Source organism: Vidua chalybeata, chromosome 10, assembly GCF_026979565.1.
Source record: "Vidua chalybeata isolate OUT-0048 chromosome 10, bVidCha1 merged haplotype, whole genome shotgun sequence".
Lineage (NCBI taxonomy): Eukaryota > Metazoa > Chordata > Aves > Passeriformes > Viduidae > Vidua > Vidua chalybeata.
In genome coordinates, this window is record NC_071539.1 from 6,740,586 (window position 1) to 6,767,848 (window position 27,263).

The 27,263-nt window shown below is 44.1% G+C and overlaps 1 protein-coding gene across 3 annotated transcripts in view; it reads left to right on the forward strand.

Moving 5' to 3' along the window:
• The window catches only part of LOC128793243 (calcium-activated potassium channel subunit beta-2), a 139,008-nt gene that overhangs the window by 41,105 nt on the left and 70,640 nt on the right, over positions 1-27,263 (forward strand). Inside the window, exon 1 of one of the 3 annotated variants that reach the window (XM_053952367.1) lies at positions 2,060-2,138. The exons of the other annotated variants lie outside the window; for them this stretch is intronic. The gene's annotated coding sequence lies outside the window, so the exon portion shown is untranslated. Of the gene's footprint in view, positions 1-2,059; positions 2,139-27,263 lie in introns of those variants that run through there. 3 annotated transcript variants of the gene reach the window in all.

Genomic DNA, 27,263 nt, shown 5'->3' on the forward strand with positions numbered 1-27,263 from the left:
CAGAAGGTCATTAGCAAAGTCAAGATTCCTAGACCTGGGTATCTCCAACCAGAATCTTACGTCTCTTGAACTGCTGTGTCATCCCACTTACAAATCAATGGCACAGTGAGACCCTTACTGAAACAGAAATATATTTCTTGCGACAATGAGAACTTTGAGAACTTTTTCCATTTATTTTTCTGCCTTAAGGTGAATGAAGGGCACATGAAAAATGCAAGATAGGTGACACAAAAAAAAAATTCTCTAAATTATTCAGAAAGCAGGTATTGTTCAGTCAGCCCTGCTATCAGTCAGCATGTATTTGCCCACCTTGAGATTCCTGCCTACAAAATTCAAAGTCCCCTTTGCTGCCACCAGTTCTGGGAGAAGCTTGGTGTGCTAATAATACCCCACTGTAAACTGAGAAACAAAACTGGAGCCTCAAGCCCTCCCCTCCAATACACTGACTGTGCAAAGAGCAGTGGGTAAAGAGGGGAAGGGAGGATGTCCAAGAGCGACAGCAAGTACAGGCACAGGGAAGCACAGAGAGCAAAGGCAGCTCTGTTAGGAGCAGCATGGATTCAGAAGCAAACATCATGCTCATGTCACTCCAGATGTCCCCACCTATGGCTGGCTTGCACCAGCAACAAGCTTGCTGTCACTCATAGTTTCAGTGAAGGCCAATGAAGGAGGAGAGACCAGTGGCCCTTGCACCGACTTGCTGTTTGGTAAAGCAAATCTGCCATTAGTGCTATCCTAACCCTTTCCTTCCCAGGGTCTGAGGCAGCCATAGCTGGGTTTTCGCTGAGATCTGCTTTCCTCCTTCATCTCTCACAACACCGTTCATTTCTGAGACGTCTCCCGAATGGTATTTTCATTTAGAGCAAAGGGCTGTGAACCAGGTGGTTCTAAAAAAACAGGCAGGAGTGGAACAAGTAATGAAAAAACTAACTCCTCACTTGCTCTGTCCCAGCCTGCCTTGTCTCCAGGGTGCCTCTCCTGTCCTTCAGCCCATGTGTGCCGTTGCTGCTGGCAGACACACGTCTGTGCTGGTGCCTCTTACTTTTGTCCACTAGGGACCATACTGAGATCAGCAGCACCAGTGGTAGCAGATGTTTACAAGCCTTTCTGCATCTTGACCTGGGCTGGTCATTAACTGACCACCAAGAAGAAAGAGGCTCCAAGATCTCTGCAGGGCACAAATATCTCTGAGCTGGGATTCGGTGATTAGCACAGCTTTACTGAAAACAGCAGTGTCCTGTAGCATCTCTCACCACCTCTCTTCGAATGCTGTGCTTTCGTCTCATTTCTTCTGCCCACCATCATCCCAGGTGCTGCTTACTTAGAAATTTAGATTGAGTCCCCACCATCTGCAAAGAGTACTTTGCCTTTTGAGAAGCGCAGTGTACGTCTGTGACTCTGTGTACACAAAGCACAGCACGGTCCCTGCATCCCCCTCGTCCTCTTTGTGCCACAGCTGCCTCACAGAGTTTTAAGAACTTTCAGCTTCCAATCACTACTTCCACCAAGTCCTGCGCCAGCCTCAGCTTGCGGCGGGGGCGGATGCTGCCGGTTCCTCTCGCTGCTCGCATCAGCCGGGAGAGCTACGGCACCTTCCATTCCCGGGAGGGATTTTCTCTCTAGTTTCAAAACAATGTGTGAAAGCCTGCTCTGCAGAAACAGTAGCCTCAGTAAGTTTAAGGATGACTGAAGCTGTTTCCTCTCCCAGGGAGGTTTAAGAACTACGGAGGGATGAATGGAGTTAGACCTATCGCTGCATTCCTAGCAGCCATCCTATTACAGCCCTGAATAAAAGCAGGGATGGCATGTCTAGCCTAGGTTAATAAACCCTACGGAGTGCATGCCTAAAAGCACTACGAAACAGCCTTAAGTCAGCTGGAGAAAACTAATTTCAAGCATGGCTGTCTAGTGTGCCTGTCATTCCTATTATCCTTCCAAACTATTTCAGACATTTTGAGCAGCGAGTACTAAGCGATGAGTTAGCAGGGGTTGTGACATTAATGGTCCAAAAAGGTTTAAGCACCGGGAGGGAACGATGACAGCACTTAACAACCGGTGGCAGTTCGGAGCATTCCGCTGGATCTCCGTTTGTTAATAATTAGGCTTCGCCTCGGAGGAAGATGTGACAACTGTCGGAGGTAGGATTTGCATGGGAAACAAAGGGAGCTGTTGCTGTTTGGTGCCCGCCGTTCGTGCTTTGCTCCCCGGCTTCCCGAGCGCCGCCAGGTGCGGCGGCAGCGCTGGGGAGGGGGCGCTGGGATGGGGGGAGAGCCGGGGGTGGAAACGCTGTGGATAGTCCTGTGTTTTATGGCAGCAATGCCTCGAGGACAAGCTGGCTCAGACCTCGCTGCCTGCTGAGTGGGCATTCCACGTTGTTCTTCCCGCGGAGTAAAATACATAGAGGTCATGCAAGAAAACACTTTACTCTTTTTCTACCCAGCCAGCCGGGCTGGTTCTGAGATGAGAGAAGGGAGAGGGGGAAGCTGCCCTAAAATGAAAGGGGAAGAGGAAAGCTATGGAGCCTGTAAGATGAGGGAGACATGCTATTAATGTGTAAAATGTGTTTGGAGTGTCACCGATGCCATTTGAAAGGGGGAAAACATTCGCGGGGGAAGGTGGTGGGAGGAATTTTCCGCGTGAGGGACTCTTTAGGTTATAACCTATTGCAAAAGAAGGCGTGATGTGTCCATCCATTTTGCATAATCAGAGCTTTCTCTGCACTGTTGGCATTGTTTTGCTGGACGAGAAATGTAGTTTCAGACGGAAAAAGGCACGATTTCCTCCCGTGTCACTGCCAGCCCCCTGACACCCTCCTCCCTTGAGACACCAGTGTGGGGAAGGATGTACAGCGTTTAGCTGGATGCTGAAAGGGCTGTGAGCAAGGGCTGAGGGGCAGAATGAACACTCAGTAGGATAACAGGAAGGCTTCCCCTGGAAAAAGCTTGTTTCTTCCTAGCCAGAAGTCCAAGAGGTGGTAGGCAAAGTTAGAAGCCTCATGTACTTTTTTATGATGTGCCTGTTTTGCATCACTAGACAAGAAAATGTCCAAAAATCAGAGTCAGGTCTGTGTGGCCAGACAGGGCAGTTGGGGTCTGCACGGGGTCCTGGGCAGGGCTGGACTGCGAGTTCCTGTATTTGAGTATGTCTGACCCTCACCAGGATGAGCAGCAGGAACATAATGAATGAAAATCATATTTCCATGCATATGCAGAGCCCTTATCATTTGGTGTGTTTGATCTGAGTGTGATGTTCCCTGGGCTGACAAATTGTTTCAACTTGATCATTAAAGTTTCATTTCCAAACAACAGAGGGACTTCAGAGTGAGTGGTATTTAGTAACAATAAAATGTTCTGCTGGTGGAAATGCTTCTCACAGGACCCATTAAAAATGCACGTAAAGAAGCTGAGAGTCATATCTTGCAGCAAGAGGTATGGAGTCAGTTGCTGTGCTAAATTTTCAAATTAAGGTTATGATACCATTCTAAATCTACTTTAATGTGGATGTCACTAAGGATATTTTACAATACAGTTGCCAAAAACTCATAGCTTCAAGAATTCTGTTAGACTGATTGTTTTCATTAAATCTTCATAAGAAAAAAAATCCCTATGTAGCAGGGACTTACCAAGTAATTTGAATTTACTCATCCTAACTAACATTTTCTTTAAGAAGAACTTCAGTGTATTATATTGCATTGTAAATAGGTCGTGATATAATTCTTTTTAAAACAAAACACCAATGACAATTTAACAACAAAAGTGCTTTCAGTCTAAGTGGATACTGGTTGTGCCAAAAAGAAGCAATATTGGATCAGGATTGGTAAGAATTCCTTTTAAGAAACATAAATATTCCCCATTTGATCCAAGCAAGAACTTTTCAGTTAACTGCATTACTTTGCATTGCAAATTTGGGGGGAAATCATTTCAACCCGTGTTATGTACTCTACTGAGTACATAAAGATAACAGTGAAAACTTTCTTCCAAAGAAATTGTTGTAGCAGTTTGCAATATGGATCAAAGAGTTATTGCACAGAGATATTAAATCTGTGCCAGAAATGAGAAATGCATGCAGAAATCAAGTATATGGTTTTTCTTCTCCATCTCACTTTTGTCCAGAAGCTTAGATAATTTTACTTTTGTTTTTCCTGCAGTGCCTCTCTGAAAGAAGGGCCTGAAAGGGTAAAACCATGAGGCAGTGGGAGACTGTGTTCAACTTCTCTGGGAAACTTGGGCAAATCCCCCAGCATCTCTGGGGAAAGGGCAGTGCAACAGGGCTAATGTGGTAGTGATGCAATGGAAATACAGACAGTGGTGCTCAGGGAATGAGGCTGAACACGGGGCTCCAGATAGGGCAAAATGCAAAGCCAAATTGTGTAGCAGAAGGAGGTCAATGTTTCGGGCATTTTCAACTGTAAGATATGACACAAGGCAAATCCCATGATCCAAAACTAAATCTGCTCTCAAAACTACCCCAGACAAATTGGCCACTTAGAAAAACTTCTGCCAGGACCAAATACCCATTCATCTGAGAGCCTGTCAGAAGTGACTCCAAATCTCCCATCATTCCATCAATGGGCAGCAGATAGTGAAACAAACTACATCAGGTTGATTCATTGTGCTGAGGAACGATTTCCCTGCTTTCTTCAGAAGCTCAATGAGTACTTTTTGCCATGAATCTCACTTGCCCTTTCTCTTCTTAATTGTCTGTGGAGATCATGCAATTTTCTAATTTATTTATTTGATATTATTTAGGGCTTTCTTCAGCAAACACCTTCTTGGCTTACAGATCTTTTGGGAATGGCAAATGTTTGCAAATTCATACTGTGTTGCTTGGTTCATTCCTGTGGTGTTCCTTGATTAGCTGATGTGTGCAAGCTAACTGGCAGAAAAAAATTGCAAATTTCACAACCAAGTGTACCGTTTCATACTGGATTTCCATCACACTCTGAGTAGTCAGGTTTGAAATTCACATCTTGCAAGTAGTCATATGAGCAACACATAAGCACTGAAGTGCTCCCACCAGACAGATGTGAGAGCCAGGTTAAACAGTTTTCAATTTCATATGAATATTCATGAAAAGTGTTTGAATTCCTGCAGCTCTGTTAAAATGAATGGCATCATCCATCGTGCACTGCATGGGCTGTTCTCTCACAGCACTGGCCATGTCCCCATGGTCTCCCCAACTCTCCAGAGTAAGTCTACAGTGCCAGTGGAAACTGTTTGTGCAGCCAATTTAGAAGGGAAAAACACCATAATGGAAATTTCTAAATTTTCCACATTATAACCTCTCCTGTTGTGCCTGTCTTGCACATTCTGTGACACGAAGACAGCCAACAGGGAGGACAGCAAGAGAGCATCAACAGTGAGGCAGTGAGTGCAGGAGAAAACACTGAAAGAGGGGAAAAATAAGGGTGACCGGCAGAAGGAGGGATCAGTGGCACATAGAGCAGGTACAGAGGAGATAGGAATGGGAATAGCAGGAACACCTAATATATAAGTACAATTTTCAACAGTGAATCTAGTGAATTTGGGTCATTAACCTCAAGGTCTAAGGTCTTACCAGACTCAGCCCATGGCAAGCCCTGGAGATGTTGCTTCCAATCCTTCCCTGTGCTCTCCAAAATTGCCACCAAGCAAGGGGGTGACAGAGTTTACTTTTTGTCATGCAGGGGGACTGTTAACATGCCATGGAGATATGGAAGAGTTGTGAAAATGGCAGATGAGAAGAAAACTAACACTTGATATATGGTTTAAAAACAGTCAAAACCAGTTGGGTGAAGAATTTCTGTCAAACATATTTCCTCACAGACACAAAAAAAAATTTCAGCTGTCAAAACACCAAGCTCTTTTACTCAGAAACAAATCAAGGGGAGAAGGTAATAAAACATGAATATATTTGCCTTTTGAGATATTTTTGCACTGTACTTATGTCACATAGGAGGAAACCTCATGTCTCCCACTGAGTGAGCTCTATTGTCCATGGACTTTATATAGAAAGTCTGGTGTGAGCTAAATCAACAGGGTTGCTAAGACTTCATAGAGGCAACCAGCAGTTACGCCCCCATCAGATGGCCCCTTTTTACCTTTTCAATGATTTTAAAGTCCAATGATCCTAGATACCCTTTTTTCTTCTAAAAATAGAAGTGGGACTAAATTGCAAGTGCTGTGAGTCACACGGTACAGTCACTACAGGCAACACACGTGTATTCATATTCTGTCAGGGCACACATAACACCAGACTCATACTGCCTGGGGAGAGTAAGAGAATGAGAAGAATTAGAGGAACTAAAATTTGAGCAAATGCAGAGAATCTCTGCTAGGACAAAAATTAGACAAAATGTAGTCTGGAATTAAATCCCAACTTGAAATTCCCCCTAGATACTGTTAAAACTCCTATTATGTTTTCAGATGCTTTTTCTTTCTTAATACAAAGCTATCCTGCTACTCATAAATAATTTTCATCTCTTCTTGTGCCAAATGGGATGTCCCAGCCATTCACAGGTACCCAGCAATTTTTCCTGAATTCAGGGTTCCTCCCACTCTGTGCCACTGCACTGTCCTGAATCAACCACTGCCAGAAGGGTTTTGAAGACCAGAGGAGCAAAAGAGCATTTGTCCCACTTCCCCACTTCCCTTCTAGAGGATCTGAGCTCAGAGTGAAGTTTCTGCTTCAGCCCAAAGTGATTCATCTCTCCAAGGCTGCCATCCTGGTGGGAGCCCTCCATGTAGCATTGTCCCTTTGTGCCTGTTTAGGTATATATCCAAAGGAGGGACAAGATAATTGCCTGCCCTAAAGAAATGCTGCAGAATGGCTAGGTTTTACTTAAGCTATTTACTTATTTACTTAAGCTATTTACTTATTTACTTAAGCTAAGGTGGGTAAGCTATTTTCCACCTCAGCAGAGTGGTACTCCTCACTGACAGCCATTAGTTATTTGCAAATTTAGTTAGGCATTATAAATGTCAGGCTCCTGGGTGCATAAATAATGTTTCAGAGTAGTAACCTGAAATAAGTCAAACTAGGAATGGTGAGAAGATCTGGACTATGGTCCCTTTGGGACCTACTACCACTTCTAATTAATATCTGGTACTTAAAGCATCACAGCCCATGGTTAAATCAAAGTCAGAGGGAATAAAGGAATATTAAATCCTCCTAGAGACCTGTGTCCAGGTGCTCCTCAGTGCAGCTGCCAAATACACCTCAGTCAGGAGTGTATTGGCTTTTTTGGGGCACAACTCAGGGAACCCATCAGCCCCAGGGCTGTTATTGCCCTTGTTCTCTTGTTGCCTTCTCATTCCCACTCCTGCACCTTCCAGGCTCTCCTGGTCCTCCAAGCTGATGGAACCTCCTGAAAATTAGACTTGACTCGAGAGGGAGGCCACCTGGGAGTCAACGAGCCCCAGAGCTGGTGCAGGAGAAGCAGGAGAAGAGCAGAGCCAGGTGCAAGCACAGGGAGCAAGGAGCAGCCACAGTCCTGGCACAGCTGAACACCCCAAAATTGCTCTGCCTTAATGCCCTGGTGAGACTCCTGCAGACAGCCACGGGCTCCAGACAGCCACGGGCTGACCACAGCAATGTGGTGCAGAACCCAGGACTGGCTGGCTGAAGGGCAAAGAAGGACAGCAGTGTGTCTGCACTCACTGCTCTTTGATTCTCAGGGCCCATCTGGTTATTGACAAGCCGTTTTTAAGCTTATATGTGGAATTTCAGAGCTGGACTTATGGTGATAGGGAAAGAATTGATTCAACTGTGAAAACCAGTCTTTGTGGAGATGGTGTATGGAGGGTTGTTGTGTTTTGGCAAAGTTTACTGTTCTGGAAAATAAGAGTTTTGGAAAGAAAGTCTCAGTGGATAGCATCACATTAACTAGGACATCTTTTTATTCCTTCAACAAAGAATATATAGTTCAAGGCGTAGGGAGCAATAACCCATGGAGGGAACAAAGGAAGTTCATTTGTAACCATAGTCTTTTATTAACTGGGGAATATGCAAATGAAAGGTCCCCTGACTCTTGAAAACACTCTCAGTGATGGCTCAGGGTATATAAAAAATTTCTGACTAATTCCCCCTTTTTGTTTGCTTCCATATAGCAAGTTGATCTGTGTGTCACTCTGCTCTTTAAAAGCTTTGCTGTTCTCCTAATTATTAAATGCACGAAACACATATTCCCCCATCTTGCTAAAAGTATCACGGGACAAACTCTCTGGATATGAAACATCACAAGAAGTCCAAAGCAAGATTTCTTTTAGTTGAGTTTAATTAAGATGATCCAGTATTTTGTGTGCAGCTGATTTGGAAGGATTTTGTCACAGGTAAACAAGCTTTGGGAAAAAAATTGCTTTTATCTCTCCTTGCTTTCTGTTTTACTCATATTTCAAGTGGATTAGTATAATCTTTCCTCGGCCAAACTCCACAGCCAGTCTATTCCCATCATTGTTCTAATTTTATGAAAGGAAATGACTGAAAGCAATTAATTAAAAAACTCTTCAGAGATGCATATGTGGATGTGCTTTTTCACTAAAAACTCAAAAAACCCTCTGCATTTTAAAACAATTTATCTGGTGCATTAACTATGATCAGGAGGTCTTTGTTAGGTGCACCTACCTTTTGATATTTCCCCACATAAATATGCTCATTTTGTAGAGATACCTGCAGTAACATCTCAGTCAGAGAGGAGTCCCTGTTAAAGCAGGTTTGAGTTTCAGATGGGTTTTAATTTTCTTTTTTCCTGTGTGATAAAGTTGATTGATTTCAAGTGAAGAGTCTTTCCCTGCTGGGACCTGAGCTGTCAAAAGCCATCATTGAACCTGCAAAATTCTGTCATAACACCAGAAGCCCAAATTCTGCTCCAGAACCATCAGAGTTCAGGGAAAATCCCCAGTAATTGACAAGTGAGGTTTTCTTAGCAAAGATACTCTGCCAGACTGAGCCATTATTTTGTGCACACACAGGCACCCACCTGGGGGACAGTGCTAACACAAAGAGTAAACTCCATTGATATGAGTGAATTCATCATCACTAAGATGACACAAGTGGCTTCACACTAAAACCTTGGACTAGGCTATTCACAAACCCTTCAGATCCATCAAAAAGGCAAATTCCCACGTTGCAAAGTGTATTTGATTTCTGTGGAATCAAATAAAACCTCTAAATTTCCTTGAATTCAGGGAGAGGGGTAAGTCAGAGCTCTTGACCCTAAAGCTGTGCCTGCCCTTACTAAAACATCTGAGCTGTGAATGCGGATAAGTGCTGGCATCCAGAGCCAGTGCAGAGGTTCTCCTGGCAGGGCAGGAAAAAGTTTCCTCTGCAGAGGTTCTCCTGCTCTCTGGTGAGTGTTCACCCACAGAGTCAATGCAGCAGCCCTGCTCATCTGCAGGAACACTTCCCAAGCAGTTTGAATATTCCTAGGGAGGTTCCTAGAAGATTTGACATACCCTACATCTTTCATCATGAAAATTTGAAGAAAAGGTATTTTTCTGCCCTTCTGTGCTTTTCAGTTCATTTATACCCTCTTCAGCATCCCTGAAAACATGTTGTTTGTCTACCCTTTCCACTCTCCATTCTCTTGTCTCTATTTAAAACCCTCACATACTGGCTGCTGGTCACTAGCCAGGTATCCAGATGGTATTTCTGCACCTTAGAAATAGCAGAGGGTGGGGTGGGGGGGGGAAATATCACTGAAGACTTCAGATGCTCTTTTTGATAAATGGCAATTGTAGATCTAATTAGCCAGTTCCACCCTTTTGAGAAGCTGGGGAAACAACAACAGTTGCAGTCCCACAGAGCAAACACACCAGGACACGTCTCTCACTGTCAGTTTTTAGCTTTCCCCTCAGAGCAGTGTCAGACAATGTCCATCTGTCCATCCTTCTTCTGTGAGAGACACCAGGTTCTGTCAGGGCTTGAAGGTTTGTCTTGGAGCCCATCACCCTCCTGCCTCAGCGCTACTGCACTGTGTCAACTACTTTTACACAGACAACTGGTTTCCAGAATAAAGAGCAAACACGGCTCACCTTAATTGCATGAGCATCCCTCTGGCAGTAATCAGGCTAATTGCTTCAGTCAGGCCAGCAGGACTTGGCTCTAAATCAACCACCAAAATGATTATAGCATAAGTGCAGGAGTTCCTTTACAACTCCAAGGCCCAGTTGTTAAACATTATTTACACCTCAGAAACACTGTTTCTCTCTTCCATTTTATCAGGAGAAAGGTGCCAGAAGCACCTGTGGGAGTGGGGGGCTGAGCCCACCCCAAATGCAATGACAGGGAGACAGGTCTCCTTCCTCTTTGCTGAAATGCCATGAGAAGTGTGCCCAGGGGAGCTCCCACTTGCATCATGTCTGGGAATCCCAACATTCCTCTCAGGAATGGCACAAAACTGCAGAGCAACCTGCCAAGAAGGGAAGCATTGCCTGAGTCTGCTGTAGCTGCATATTTGACTTACACCTTAAAGCATGAGATAGTGCATCCTTGAAAATACTTAGCTTGCCCAATAAAATGGATAGATGCTCTCTTTACCTGCAGAAATTTCTTGGGGTTATCCAAAATCCTATTAAGCAATTGGTGTGCATCCTGTGGCAAATACTGTAGCATAATACATAAGTTCCAGCAGATTCATTTTAGCAGTTTGTGCTGGAGGGCACAGGGAGTGAAAACCCCCAGAGCCAGCTGGTACACTGTGCTGGACATTCCCAAACCAAGGGACCTGGGCAAGGACCTGACAGGAAAGGCTTAAAATCCCATTTCCACCAAGAGGTACATGGGATAGAGCCAGCTTCTGAGGGTGAGATCTTCAGTCTGTCTTTTAGAGAGCTGTGCCTTTTAAAACAGCATTTGGGCCCCTTTTGGCTGTTTCCACAACCCTCAGTCTCCAGAAGAGCCCAGGTTGGGCTGTAGCTTTTGTCCTGTCCCCAGTGTAGAGTGTGACCCACATCTGGAGCAGGAACTGCCACTCAGCTCCACAACCCTGAGCTAAAATCCCTATGGGTTATAGAGTTCAGGGGCCCTGAGGGTTTGGCTGGAGGTGAGCAAGGGCACAGGGGGACCACGTTCAGCACCTACAGCCTGCCTTGGTCCTGCTGAGCTGCTCAAATCTCCCAGTGCAGCTAAAGCTGTTTTCTCAGCAGTTCCAGGCTGCTTCCTCCCCTCTTAAAAAAATCTTTACACATGTCTAATCATTTTTACTGTCAATCTCTACACTCTTTTTATAACCATTTAAGACTTTATGAGATAGGATGACCAGAAATGAAAAAAGATTCTGAGGATAGAGCATGCAATTGATTTATGTTAATGGCACTGTAATAATATTTTCAGTGTTTGATTTCTTTTTCATTCTGTACACAGCTAAAATGATGATTACTTTTCTATACTTCTTTCATTTATTGAACCACCACGTACTTTGGGCTCTGCAAATTTGTTCTCAGGTCTGTTTCCAAAGCAGTTAAAGTCTAATTAATTTAAAATCTGCCAACACATAAGAAGTTGAGGTGATTCTCTCCAATCCATCTTACTAGAATTCATCAATGAATTTCACCAGCTGTCATGCTTCTTATGCATTTGTCTTTGTAAAGCTCCTCTGACTTCACCAGCTTTGACACACTTAACAACTGTTAATGCTAAAAAAAACTCCCACTCTGTAATTTCTATTGAACTACATCATCAGCCTTAGAAGTCCCCCAGATGAGCATGAATAAATATCACAGTCACCTGTGACAGCATCTTTAATGATTTTAATATTTTTACAGTGATAACTTTCATCTCTTATGCATGTCAGAGATACAAAAGTGAAGTGTGCCAAGATATGTTGGAGTTTATAAAGGAAATCAGAGAATAAATGTTGTTGCTTAATTTTGCTTTCATAATAGATTCTGTCTTGAAATATTAGGTGTCAAATCACCTTACCCTAAAAGGATTAGAATATGAAACCTCTCAGTGATGGGGGAATAAACCCTGAATATTTTTGTGATGGAGTTTGATAACCCAGCAGAAGGGATTTTACAGGACAGTGTCAACAATAGCCAGACACTGAGCACAAATAGGATTTTAATCTTGTTTGTCAGCTAAAGATGAACAAAAACCAGCCCAATTCCCATCTCAAAGTTGACACAAAACCCAGCACAAGTATTTCATCAGAGGCCTGACAAAGCCACTTGCCTTTCTTCTATTTATGGCAAGGTGGTTGTAGCCTTACCTTATTCTGACTGGTGGGAGACAGAAATACAATATCACAAATTTGGGATGTGTTGGAAGCTGGAAACAGCAACCATAAAAAACATTTTATCTTCAAAGATTTGCCAAAATTAAGGGCTACATTTTTCAAAGCAGCTCATCATCAAGAGTGCCTTCAGACCTCCCTGGGAAACATCTGAGAGCAGGGGCACTGGACTTTCACTCCCAGCCTGCAAAGCAACTAACAGCCTTCACACTTCCCCAGCAGCCAGAAAACAGGCCAGATGTGGGCAAGTGATTTATGTTCAGGGATTTCTCAGTTGCAAATGGTGTCACACAAACCTGTTCTGTAGGTGTCACCTAATATCCAAAGGGTCTATTTTTTGGGATGAAGCCCTGGCATCATTAACTGCTGCAGGCACGGGAGCCCATCCCCAGCACGAGGCCTGACTGTGCTCAGCTCGTGAGGCTGCACAGCAGCTCTGGCATGCCTTCATGCATGATACATAACACAGAGGAGTCACCCAAACAGCAAGTACAATTTTAGCTAATTGCCATATTTATTATTAATGTGTGTGACACGGTAGCCAATTAGAGCCTCGTGTTGAGCCAGGTGGAAGACAAACATGGAGCCATAAAGATCAATTAAATGCATTTAGAAGGTTGCACATGAGTGCAACATGCAGCCCAAGAACGTGCTGGGCCACGAGCCAGTGTGGTGTGTGAACAGGGGGGGCTGCACAGACCCCAGCACCTCAACTTCACACACACACACCCTCTCTGCCTGCCTCAGTGTCCTGGAGGCAGATTTCTGAACTCTTTGGTGTGAGCAGCAGAGAGGAATGAAAGATTGGGACAGTAGCAGCTGCAAATGAATTGCTGTATCACAGGTACTGAATGATAATTTTGCAGCTCTCAGAGGCTGGATGGGTGATAAGTAATGCCCTGGGCTGCAGAGAGGGAGAGCAAACTGGTCAGGCCAGGAGAGTGAAAGGCAGGGGGATAATTAATTGGAGACCACACCATTTTCTAGCTCTTTCTCTCTGGCAATTTTTTTTCTGGGTTGTGTGTTTACAGCACCACAGTAACAGGACCATCAGCTTTTCTTTCAAAGAGCTGGTTACCTGCCAGTAAATTGCACTGTATAATAGCACAAATACAGCAGAATGACATTTTCATTCATGAGATTTCATAGTAACTGCAGAAACAAACCTTCCCTCTCTGAAGCAGTGACTGCCTTTCAGAGTCTCAAGCTCTCATTTCCCAGGATAGCACTTTTTTCCTATTTCTTGTGTGTTTTTTCATATGTTATATTTCTGGCTTTCACGTGCCTATGATGAGGAAATGTTGCTTATCCAAATGGAGTTCCTTTTCCTCTCTAACTCATCATTTTAATTTATAACTTATTTTATTGCCAGACATGAAAAAACAGCTACAAGTTATATGACAGCATCTCCCCAGCTCCTGAGATTTCAGATGTTGCTTGTGCTGTGGTATCTCTTTCACTAAATCTATGTGAATAAGACAGAATATGTGCTGTAAAGGAAGTGTTTTATCATAAATTAACCCTCATTTCTTCATTCAGATTCTAGAGATCCTGTCAAATTACTTCACCTTCTGCTAACTCCTGGTTCTCTACTATCTATCCTCACAATTGAAAAATCAAACTAACAGGCTGCTATATGTGAAAAGTGGTTTTTACTGTAAGAAAATGAAACATAAAAATAAATGCTGAAACCAATAAACTTGAGAAAAAGCAAAGATACAGCTGTCATCCTTATCATCAAGAATGGCAGCAGCATCACAGCTAAAAATGAAAATCCTCAAATTTGATGTTCCACTATGCCAGGTGCTGACTGTACCAGCCCACATGAAGAACTGACCCCTCCTCAGTGAAGGCTGTGTGTTTCAGCTGAAAAGGTGTCAGTAGAGGGATTGCATTTTCTTATTTGAAAGCAGATTAACAAAGACACAGAAAAATTGCCTGTATTGTACCAAAACACACAGGAAGCCTAAAACAAAGCAGTCAGTCTCCCAAACCCCAGCACAGTGACTAAACCCCAGTTGATGTCTCCTATATTCATGGAATCATGCCCATTTTTGCTTTATTCTCCTGGGTCAGTGCACCTGCTGTAAGAGCTGCCACCCAAGTAAAACAAATGCTCTGCTAGATGCAATCCCACCTTCAAAGCCAGCCAGCAACAGCCTTCTGAGGAAGCTACAAGAAATTCCTTAATTGGTAAACACAGGATAATCTATGCCAAGAGTGGTCTTACCCTGACAGAGATTAACTTTAAGCCTTGAAGCATGAATTTCTGTGGAGTTCCAAAATTTAATTTGTTAGTGCTAAATATTATTACTCCAAGCACTCTCACAGCTCACAGACGTGTCCATTCCATCTCAGGAACTGCACTCCCATCTGAACCATTGTCACCTATTTAATTAGCACAATTATTTGTGATGGACATCAGAGGATCAGGTGAAACCCAGAGGTTTGCTGGTTAATTAGTACCACAGGTTAATGAAGGAGGAGAATGGAGAGGAGCACACAGATTTTTGACTGGTCCCAGTATTCACAAATGAGATTATAGAGGAAGGTAAATAACACAGAAATGCTGCCAGCCTCATTTCCCTGGATTTCTGAATTCTTCCCCTTCACTGTTGCCATGCCAAGCTTTGAATTGCTCCGTGCCCAACACCATACAAACAAATTTGCAGAAAATTCCTTTCAAAGTCTGACTTAACACTAATAGAAGCAACAACCGAACGTGAAAATAGTGCATTTGAGCAGTTGGGCTATGGCTGCTCTTTCTGTGATCACTTAAATGTGGAAGAGAAACAATAAAGCCAGATTTGCTTTTAACTCATCACAACTAAGCCCTGGATTTTGAGTAAACAGATACCAAATGCACCTAAACCTCTTAATCAGCTTTTTTTTTTTTTTTTTTTTTTTAAGCACACAAAACAAAGCCTAGCTTTGGGGTAGAAAGAAAAGAAAAGGAAAACTTGGTTGTACCCTTATAGGAATATTTGAACTCTCTTTTCAAAGGTCATTTTCCCCCATTACAGCTCCCAGAAACTACATAATGCTGCAGTGGAGATGAACTGCATCAGGCAGCTGAGGGAAATCTGTGACAACAAATCCATGTGGAAAACCCACTATTTCTATATGCACACTTCTAAAGCTTTTATCAAACTGTGGGAACCAAAACATTTGTTTTCCACCAAGTAAGTGAATTTACAAGGATGCCCAAAGCAATTCAGTGCTGGGCAGGGGAGAAGATGTGTGCAGGTGGTGTCTGGCCACGGGCAGCAGGAGCAGCTCCTTGGGCATCACACCACAGCTTCTTCCCACCGGGGCCATCACCTCCTGGGGAGAGGTGAGGCTGGCTAGAAGGCTGCAGGCAATTAGAGGTAATTAACCCAGCTGGAAATCCATCCCAGGCTGCTATTAGTGAGACAGGAAGGGGAAGGAAGGGGACCATGAGTCCACACTCTCTGTTACCCTGTCTTGAGTGACTTGACAGAAATATCAGTGGGAGCATCATTTCCCATTCCTGTGCTGAGCAAAAACACCCCAGGGTGGGAGTCACTCACCCTACTGCCCTCACCTGTCGTTACCACTCCCTCTCCAGCTACCTCCAAATATCCCAGGTGATCCTTTGCCCCCCTGGTCTCACCACGAGGTTTCCTCCACCCCAAGCCCAGGCTGTGAGGGGCATTCACTGGACAAGAAGAAGAAGGGAATGGCCAAGACCATGAACATGCTTTCTCTTAGGTGCCTCATTAGAGACATACAGATGTAGAATAAAAGTAAAAATGAGGCAAGGATTGAGGCACAGCTGTGGTGGTTCAGTGACACCCTGCCCAAGGGGAGGCAGGGACAGCCCCCAGCCACACTCCACAGGTCTCAGAGAGTGCAGCACTTCCCAAACCTTTTCCCTTCCACTTCTCAGCCTGAAACAAAGCTGCGTGTCATTTACCCCAACAGCAGCTGCAGCTTATTTGGGGACAGCCCAGTTTTTCAGATTTGCTGTTTCACTCATGGACATTTAGCAGTTTTGTAAGCAGGTAACAAGTTCGGGTCAGGCCAGGGCAGTTTCCTTCCCTCAGTAAAACTCTCCTTGCAGTGAATTCACTCTTGGCCTGAAAACAGCCTTGGCAGAGGGGCTCCAGAGGCAGTAACTCAGTAATCTCTGCCCTACAAGATACACAGAACTGCCCAAAAGTTGTGCTTTTTTTGTTCAAGAGAGCAAAGATAGCACAATTCCCTTCCTCACAGGCAGCAATTTGAACCTGCTATACAGCCTCTTAAAAACAACAAACTATCCACGCAAATCCCCAGAAAAGCCTTTTCCAGCTTCTCCTTCACTGTTAGATGTGTGAGCAGCACGACTCTGCTGCCAGCAAGGGCTGGCTGAGCTCTGCCTTGCCTCCCAGCACTGCTCTCACTGTGGCTGGGATGGAGCCCAGCTGAGGAGCCAGTGGTGCCCTGCACTGGCCACTTGTCACAACCCAGCTCCGTGTGGCTTTGCCACAGCAATTGCTCTGCACTCCAGCAGCTCATGACTTTGGGTCGTGCAATCCACAGCCCCCTGCCAGGCAAGCCCTGGCCACAGCCACAGCCACAGCCAGCCAAGCACTCTGCCAGCTCCTCTTGCCCTGCTCAGCTGGAACTCACCCTGGCACACGCTTTCAGAGACATGGGTAAAAGCAGATCACTTGGGTGGAATTGCCCCTCTCTCCTTCCATCCCCTTTCCCCTCGTTGTGTCCTTCCCCTGACCACAGTGAGGGATCTTTAGCAGCACCTGCCTCACGGAGGTGGGTGGACATTTATAGCGCCACTCAAGGTAAGTCAAGGCCTTTAATCTTTCACAATAATTTGCCTCACCAGCTGTTCACTATCAGAGTTTGCTCCAGCTAAGATTCTCTGGCATCTAAATGTCTAAAAAATGTAGTGCACTTAAGACCTGTTCTTTAGCTCTCATTCATCCCAGCTGGCAGCGGAATATATATAAATATTTGTTGTACCTCCAAAGTTTCAGAGAAGTTGATAAAGCACAGAGCCCAAGCCCACAGGGCAAGCAAAGTCCAAGGACCAAAAAATCCCAAACCCCACTTTTAGGCAGTACCATGTCAATGCATAGAGCACAAGTGCAGAGGATGGGTCTGGGCAGTTAAATATTTCCTCTTTTTGGGCAGCAGCCTTTCCTGCCCAGCCAGCACCATGAAGCTGACCAGCAAGAAGCACAAAATGAGTCCCTAGTGCTGAGGCTGTCCATACAAGAATAATTGCAAAAACAGAACATCCAGAAAATTGAGTTGGTGGCATGAAAATGTCCGTTCAGAACTCAATGGGGAAAAAAAAAGTGTAAATCGTTCATTTTTAAGGACATGACTAGTTCTCACTAAGAAGTACATTTAAAGTTAAATTATCTTGACTACAGCAGAGAAAGGTCACTTAATCCTTTTACTTGGAGCACACAGCTATTCCCTAGGATGTATTTTTTTTTCTTGTTCCATGCAAGTTTTTGTATCAGAGGGGTCCCAGTCTTCAACACAATTAAAAGTTGTTGAATTTTCATTTGCACTACTGCTTTGTTCTCATCTTGCTGGAGTAAATGCAGTTTTCAGCCCCTCTCCTCCACAGTATTAATTTTTCCATTGGCTTCATGGAAGCCATCAATTTACTGCCTGGCTTTTCTCATGATTTAAAAGCATCATCTCAGTAACATTGTTATCTACCAGCCATATTTCACAGATATTGGGAAAGTGGTTTATACTGATATCTTACTTAGCATCTGGCTGACAGGACAACTGCAGGGAAATATTGCCAGAGATATAAGGCCATTTTGTGATAAATAATGAGCTTTAAAGCTTAACAGGTTGTTTTCTTCAGAAGAAATCATAGCAGTTCTCCTAAGCACAAAATAGCCACTTACCATACAAAGGCTGAGATGGAAAGTGCCCCTTAATGCATTGAATAAGTCCTAGAGGGTGACCAAGGAATAGCTTAGTTCTGACCTGAGGTTTTTCATGGCTTCTTGAATTATCTAATTTGCCTGAAGTAAGTGACTGCTTCTGGGAGTATATGTTAGCTAATAATGCATTCCAGAGTTATTAAGGTTTATCATGTAAATCTTTATTTGAATGCTTTTAAAATGCATATTACTTTCTTGATAAACTATGATGGCTCCTTAGGAGCCATTAATACAAATTAGGGTGCATACCAGATGTAGTAGAAGGCCTTATGAAAAGTACTGATTCCACATGCAGAGTAATCAGCTTTTAAATTATATTAAATACTGCAGCTGTAATGTTTTTTCCCCAGTCTCAAGGATCAGATCACTTCTTAAAAAATATTTTTTACTAATTTCATTTCCTCAGATAAAAGCCCAGTTTTCAGTTGTGCAGCCAGGAGGTGAGAAGTTAAGAGACTGACAAATTGCAGGGAGGGAAGGACAAGCTCCTTTCATTTGTACCAGTTAGAATTCCCCAGATACCGTTCATAAATTATTTCCATAATCTCAAATATGTGTTGCTTTTGATCAGAAACCTCCAATGTACATGCAGAGCAGACTTTCTTGGTTATTATTCTTACCTCCAGGTCCTTGTATTTGGTGCCTTTTTACAACACACCACAGCTACCCCTGCCCTGCCCAGCGAGTTCACTGTGATAAATTTATTTTCCATAGTCATAGTGGGCTTGGGTTTATTCACCACACCACAGCACTGTTGCAAACATCATCCCCACATGGAAAACCCTACCCTGATGCACGTTAAATGAACAGGATGATAGGAAGAAAAGTTGCATTGACTTCAGCTCGAGTCAGGTCAAATCACAGCATCCCACCTTGGCCTCCTTCGAGCTCCTCCAAGGCAAAACGGGGTTTTGAGCCAGGCACGCTCTGCAAGGCAAAACCAGGGGCTGTGGAAACAAGAGTTTCTGGGGGCATGGTGTAAACATTAGCTCAGCTATAATTACAGATGGCTTGTCCAGGGGAGATACTTGCCATGAAATAAGAAAAAGAGAAAAATCTGAGTAAAAGCCCCAGGATCTGCCCCATGCTGGATAAAGTAGCCTTGTAATCACTGCGAGTGGCACATGACCTTCAGAGACTGGTTGGCACAGGTGGTGCCAAGGGAGGATGGGTTCATTTGTGTATTGGGACAGAGAGAAAAACTGGATAAAAATTGCCTTCATACAGGACAAAGACTGGAGGATGGGTCCTATTTTGCTTTTCTAATGGAAAGCTCTCCAGACCTCTCTATGAAGTGTCCTCTCAGCTCCATTCCTGCACCCCGTGCTCCCATGCCAAGCATCTCTCCTGCCTGGGTATGGGGCAATGTCACTTTGCAAATATCCTCAAGGGCTTGCAAAATATTGCTGGGATCAAAGTAGCCATGAGAAGTGGTCAAGAGAGTAACACTGAGAGCTTCTGTAGGCACTTGGGGAGCCATAAGGTGCTGCAGCACTCACCCACCCCACATGGTCAGCTAAATTAACTCAACAGGGGCTACAAACCCAGGGAGAAATCTCTTTCTGTCTGGCAAAGACTGCTTTCTGATCACCAGTTACAATTTTTGCAAGCTTCTGTAGTGTCACAACTTGGTACCAATTATGCATTTGAAGATAACCCACTAGAAAAAAAAGCTGTTGGCATTCCCTGACATATTTCTGCTCATTAGGTTGCAACAGGTAGCAGAGAACTATGGAAGGAGGGTTTGTTTATGTGTTAAATCTGCAGGTATCCATCTACAAAGTCCTTTATTCATCAGTGATATATCATGCTGGTGTTGAGCACATCCTGTACACACAGATATATCTTCTTGACAGACTAAGGCAGAATTTGAGAGAAATTCTGCTTTTTAAAAACAACCTCAAGCAAACTGCCCATATCAGATTCAGTTTCCTTTATTTATGTTTTTGAGCCCCATCTCCATCATTATCACATTCCTACTGAAACCTTGTGGTTTCAAAATTTGGCAAGTTCTGTTGAAAGATAATTGAAACGCATTAAAACCTTTTTCAATGGCTCCTTATTTCATGACTGATCAAGTGAGACTATCCGAAGGATTTATTTTCCTTCCCTGTAGCTCTTAACTCTATTATTTTCTTTCCTATAATGAACCTACTTGGTCCAAGTTCAAACTTTTACCTTTTCACACCCTTTGCACAAAACAAGTTTGGTTTTACTATGGCAACCATGCATCAAAGGTAGGATCTTCTCTCTGTCTCTAGAGAGAGAAGTCTCCAAACTTCTGCTGCTCTCTCCTTTAAGCAAAGATTGAAATATATGTGGCAGCAAGGCTTGTAAGATCCAGTTTCCACAGACTCTGGTGTGAATTGTTTCTGTGTTTATGAGGAGCATTGGACAGAGGAGGCAGATGCAGTGTCAGATTAGCTCTGCTCATCTCCCAGGTGTGGGGTGGATGGCTCTGGATGTGCTCCAGGCACAGGGGCACTCAACAAATGCTGTCACAATAACGCTGCACTTTCACTCTGTGAACAGCAGTGTGAGGCACCAGCTCCCTTGTTGCTCCTTGCACAGTAAGGAGCAGCACTCTGAAAGATTGTAGCACAGCTGGGGAGTGTAGAGAAGGTGATAATTTATATGCTAATATCCAGTAATAATGTGTGTGCATTTGTTCCCATGAATGCTGAGACACCCTCAGAAGTTTGTCACTTTCTGCACAATTGTGGTCACTACACAGTCACACACAAAGGCTTTCAGCTGCCAGCACATGTTGACATTTCTGGGGTTTTTCTGTTAAACTGAGCAAGCATTTGATCAGTGTTCCATCAAGCCAGGCCTAGGAGGTGGCTTTGGCTCAAGATGCTCCTGTTGCTGCCATATCCAGTGGCTCCAGTCACTGGCATGGTGCCTGTGCTCAGAGCAGGCACGGGGCTGTGTGAGGCAGGCAGCTGTAGGCAAACACTGCAGGGCTGTAAAATTACCACCTAAGTGGTGGGGAGAGCGTGAGAGCTAAAAATACTCACTGTGTGCCCACAGCCAGATTTGGAGCTTGCATTAGGCAGATTTTGTGTCATTTCCTACCCTGGCTCCAGGCTATCTCCTCCCAGCATCTGAGCCAGCCACTGCCCTGACAGCTTAGGAATGGTCACTGATACTCCTTTTTGTTGTTCTCTCAAAGGAGCTGGCAGATGAGCAGCACAGCTCCAAACCTCTTGGGAAGTGCAAGCAAGAGGGCTGATAGGCACTTTCCCACCTTGCTTTCCAGATCTCCCCAGGCAGAGCAGCAGCAGACTGGAAGCACTCAAGTCCCACTTCCACACAACTCCAAGAGGGGAGCACTGGAGAGAGCAGCAGGGGGAGAATTACCCTGCAGCACATCTAAGATGATTCCCATTTAATATTTGCTATTCTGCTAGAGACACTCAGAACTGTGTGCAATGGGCTTTGCTCTCCCACAAACACTTTCTTTAAAATGGATTTTGTGACTATGGGAGGGTAGACAGGTACTCCCAGTGTATCACACTGGGACTGCTCTCAACCACAGCAGAGAGCAAAGAGGGGTACAAATTCAAGTATAAGCAGCAGCAAAAACTACATTTCATACAGAAAAGAGGTGTATTCAAAGAGCAATGTGTTAGGGAAGCGTTTTGTTTCCTTTCTCTGCAGTGCTGCTGTGCCTGTCATTTAAAATTTTTGAGAGGTGGAGTTAAATTTACAAGCAGCAAGGACATAGGAAAAGTTGATAATAGCCATGGGCTCAGTCTATAGGGATTGATCCTGCCAGTGATTGAGCTGCTTTCCATTAAAAGGCTGACAGCAGTGCTGGGTGTTTGATTTACCCTTCCAATATCAGGATTTTTTACCCAAACCTCTTCTCTCTCCTCTCCAGAACTGTTAGAATTTACATACCACTTTTTTTCCTTGATTACTGTAGAAATCCACAGCAACATTAGTGAGTAGCAATACACTAATCCAGCAGATGCAAAAATTTCTTGAGCAGAGTCACAGTGACCACAGTGTCCCAGGGGGATTTCTGATACGTCTATGAAGCCAAAGAGGTTTTTTTTACACAGTTTTAGAGCTCCCAGAAATGATCTTAAGACATTAAAAAAAATTCTACAGACCTGCTAGTCACAGCCGTGCCTGGCAGCCTGCACTGATTTTCCTGAGTGGGTGAACTTTATTTCCAGAAGTGCTCACACAAAGTCAGGTTGCTGCAATAGTCCCTGAGGAGATGGTCTTTCAGGAGGGCAAAACAGTGTCACTATATATTACACACAGCTTTCCTCCCCCTCAGACCTCTCCAGTCTGCATTCCCATCCCTGGAAAGTCTGGTCTTATCAATCCATCTGAGGTATTTCAACCTCTCTGACCTGATACCAATCAAGAGGTTTGCAATTCACAAGATCAGAGTATCCTGAGTTGGAAGGGACACCCAAGGATCACCCAGCTCTTAGATGACTGGTTTCCCCTCAAGCTAAAAATCAAAAGTTGATCACCTATTAGTTGTTTTAAACAAAACACCAAAATCCTGTTAAAGTTTCCCTGGGGTTTCAAAGGTCCTTCTTTAAAGCTGTCACTCATCAGGCATCTCCAAAGCAGCTGGTCCTCCAGCAGCAGCTCACCAGGTGTCACCCCAGCTGACCCACAGCCACACGTGCAGTGCTTGGGCTGGGAGAGGATCCCAGCCCCCACCAGGGATGGATCTCACACCAGGATCTGAGCTCAAACCACACAGTGCCCCGTGGTGCCAAGGGCTGCAATGAACTGCAGCTCTGAAGGGAGGAAGGCAGGCTGAAGTCACTGACTTCTGTCCAAGAACACCTCCTGCACCCGGAGGTTTGCTGCAGTCCTCTTTTGTTGCATCAGTGCAGGGAAATCCTGGAAAATAGTCCAGGGACAAGGAATGAGTGAAGCCCATGAAAAACTGGGACCATGTATGTCTCTGAGAAAACCAGTGCAGAGATTAGCACTGGGCAGCTCCAGCCTCAGCAAGCTCAGATGATCTATGACTGAAGTCTGGCATGCAAGGCAGCCAGCCAGGAAGGGGAAATAATTTCAGCTCAGGGTTTTTTCTATTTTTAATGTTTCTGTGCTTATTTCTTCCTTTCAAACAAAATGCATGGCAGATAACTTCCTGTGCACTGAATTGCGGAGGTAACTGGGGTGGTTTGAAATGCAGGTGAAGCTTCAGAAGGAGGCATTTCTTAAGTGGGAAAAAACAGTGATAACCAAGGAAATTAAATCACTTTTAAGCACCTGGTAAATCCCCCTCCAGGCAGTTCTGGGACAAATTAGCAATAGGTTATAAACCTCAGAGGTTTACTAGGAAGCTTACATTCCATCTGATGATTTTCAGGTCAATTCTTAGAGATTCACATAAGAAAATGTTTTATTGGCCAAGTGTAAATATTTCTCCCTCCAATTTTTTAACCATGTTACTCCTGACCAAGGAATAGTTGGCAAATAAAGCAGCTACCCTCTTATCCAGGGGAGAGGGCTCACCCAGGCCAGTTACTGCAGACAGCTACATTGTAGGGAGTAGTTAGCAGTAATGAATAATTAATGAATAAATAATGTATTTGTGTCTCAATACCCCAAGGTCTTTGGGCACCTTCACAGAAAATAATTAAAACAATAGATTACAAATAAGATGACAAGTCCCCAGGCAAGTGGATGTACATAAACCCACAGTAATGTAAAAACAGAGAGGATGTGAAGGCAGGAGCTTACAAGTTCTTGTGCTTTGTTCTACAGAGCTCACAGCTCCTGATGGTGCACTGTGCCCTACCCTGGGATGAGGAGAAACCAAAACCAAAGGCAAATACCAGCCCTAGCAAGAAATATTCACAAGCCTTGCTGTCAAACCCATCTAAACATTAAAGAATGATAGCTAGGAAGGAAAGCACAGGTTTACAGAGGTGTCTGAATCCATGAGTGCAACCAGTGATGCAGGTAGTTCCTGGCCATGTGTCCTGTGAGGGCCTTTTTTAGTCAATCCTCCAGGAATTCAGATGGTTTGGTGGGGGCAAAGAGCAGTTCCTGAGTATTCCCAACTTTGTGCCTCTTGCATAGACCAGTGCATGAATTTTAACTGCTGATAGCTGGGCCAGACACCATCAGCAGCAGAAAGCAGCCCAGCAGCAGGTTATATACACAGGTACCTTGGAGCTTTGGGGTAGTCAGAGCCACTCCAAGCACAGCCTGAACTGGGAATTCAAGAGAGCAGCCACTGCTCCCTGCTGTACACAAACACACAGACTGTTTTCAAACCCCTTCACACCCACCTGAATAGCAGGATCTCCTTAGAAAACACAGCAGCCTAAAAGCACCTTTTTCCAAATGGAAAGGTTTCCAGCTACCATTTGAGGAGCCACAGGCATAACATTTAAATAATTCACTGATTGGAATGGTTATGAGGAGAATGTGGAATGTGTCTGGCATTGCTAAGTCTTGGGGAGCAGAAGGGGAAAGTGGCTGTTTGCAATCTGGAGCACCTCTGTCCTCTCTGTGCAGATGCTCAAAGAAATCTCTTCCCAGATTTTTATTTCTCTCTTGATGGTGCAGTAGAAAGGTCACTGGAATCTAAAACCTGATATTAAATAACTTTCAGCTCTTTGTGAGCATTGTGAAACCAGTATTTCCCCACTGCAGAGAAAGAGCACATTTGCCACGAGTGCCCATATATCCAACCTGCAGCCTTACCCCTTTCCACATTACACTCCCAATTGTACAGCAGCTTGGCAATGCTGCCACTGCACTTCATCTTCAGCACGAGCAGAAATCCCCTACTGACTTACACTCAGTGATCCACCTGAAAACTAACCCCACAGGTCTAAAGAGAGCTCAGCCTGCCCCGTGTGATGGCATTGGGTGAAGAAAGTGGCAAAGCCTGCAGAGCTAGGACATGAGACAGCCTCCTCCAGCAGTGCCCACAGTTAGTTCAGCTCCAGTTAGTCGGGAAATTTCACCTTGGTTTTCATTGTTTACCTCATTGCATTCCCTATTACATTTGTAATTCTCTCAGTGAAGCTCATCATTACGTTTCTCCATTGTTTCTGAACTCCTCCCCAGGGCTCAATGCAGCGATGAGGAAAGTGTGAACAGCCTCACGAATTAACACAGCTCTTGCCAGCACCAGGGCTCCCCCAACTCCTGAGGCAGTGACTTTTACAGAGGGGACAGAGCTGTAAGCCTTGGGTGAACACCTGAAAACCTCTGCAGAAAACCAGGACCCAGATTCCACATGATCCCACAAAACCAGCCAAGTTCATTCCATAGCGTCGGTGGGAATTGTATGTCCCAGGCTCTGCCTGGATTTGGGGTTAGACCTCCCCTGTCCCTGAGCTGAAGGAACCTCAGTGTGCACGTGTCACTCCTTCCTCCCGAGGTCACCAAGCACAACTGGTGGGACAGGTTACAGATCCACCCTTTAGCAAAGGAAAGTAACTTCTGGAGGTGACACTGCCTCCCTTCCTCCAGCAAAGCTCAGAGTAACGGGAGCAGTTATATCCCTAGGCACTGCTAAGTCCAAAATTAATTTATAAGAGACTTACTGAACTCCAGCACCAGTAAATGTCATGGCATGGTGGGGAACACTTTGCCATCAGGTGGAGTTTCCAGCCAGCCTCAGCTCACCCACCTGGATGGAGGATGCTGAGTCCTGGCCACATCTCACTACCACCAAAGTGAGGATTTAGGTACAAAGCACAGTTCCAGAAAGGAACTTGCCATGTCCTTACACTTGGCAGAACATAACCTTGGGATGCATGCTGTTGGGTTTAGAGGTGCTCCTTGTTCATACTTGAGTGCTATAACTATTTTTAAAGAACTGTTTTATGTCCATTGCCTGGAGAATTGGGGTCAGTACATGCTATAGCTCTGAAAGGCATAAATAAATTACTGCTTCAGAGTTGTTTAATCCAGCTACCTCCAATACGGTTTTTGGTTAGTTTTTGTTGTTGTTTAATTGTTGTTGTGCTGTGCTTTGGTTGGGTTTTTTCAGTAGATTAAAGGGTTATTTCTGTTGGAAACAGTCATCTTGGTAATACTGAAAATGAAATGTCCTAAATCAGAGCCTAGGAATGCATTATTTCATACACTAGCTACTGAATGATGAATTAATAACAGTATCTCAAATACATCTTCCATCAATATGCTTATTCAGATTCCATCAGCATTTAATTAACATAAATTATATGACATTAGGAGGATTCAGGCAGTCATCAAAAAGAACAGTTCTCTTGTAAGCTACTGAAATTCTTGTGGTTTCTGCAAGGCAGCAGTTTTTATTTTTATTTTCCTCTAGAAATTCATCACAAATCAAATGTTTTCACAGCAAATTTAGAGCTGACATTTTCCTGATTTTCTGAGGATGGGATATTAGATCTCTGGCTTTGTTTCAGGTGTTCTAAGTTTTATGCCAAGGAATAGCTCTTATACAAAGGAAGCATTGGCAGCATCTAACTGCAGAGGGACCTTCAGCAGTCTCTATAACTCTACAGTGAGGTGGAGCATCAGTAAACCACACAAGCCACTTTTCATTTAAGCATCTAAAGTCAAGAGAAAATAGTTATGAGTGTCCTAAAAAGACTGGGTTGGTTTTTAAAAATCTCATAACAATACAAAGGTCTTGCTGTTCTGCCTTCAGAAGTGTGCAAGGAAAAGCACAGTGAACCCAGGAATGGGGAAGTTCAGGTGCTAGAAGTGTCAGCCAAGTGACCAGAACAATGAGGAGAGAGAGCAGCTGTAGTCCCCCATTGGGCTGATCAGCATCCAAAAGCTCATTTGCAAAAAGAAGGGAACCAAGCACAAAAGGCAAGAGTGAAAATACAAGGACATGCAGGCGCCTGAAGACAGAAACAGGGATATCAATTTTTCTGTGTGCCTTTCTGAGGCTAAGAGAGGGAGATGCCTGCTTTAACTTATCACAAAGAACTAAAAGCTGGCAGAGTTAAATTAATAAAAAGCTATTTGAGTAAAGTATCACTATAAAAGCTCATTTTGCTGTTGTTTTTTGTGGCTTGTGCTTCTGCTTAATTGTATTCTTTTGTCCTTGAATTTTATTCAGCGAAAAAATTTAGTCTGAAGAGATGTGACAAACCAAAATATTTTATCCT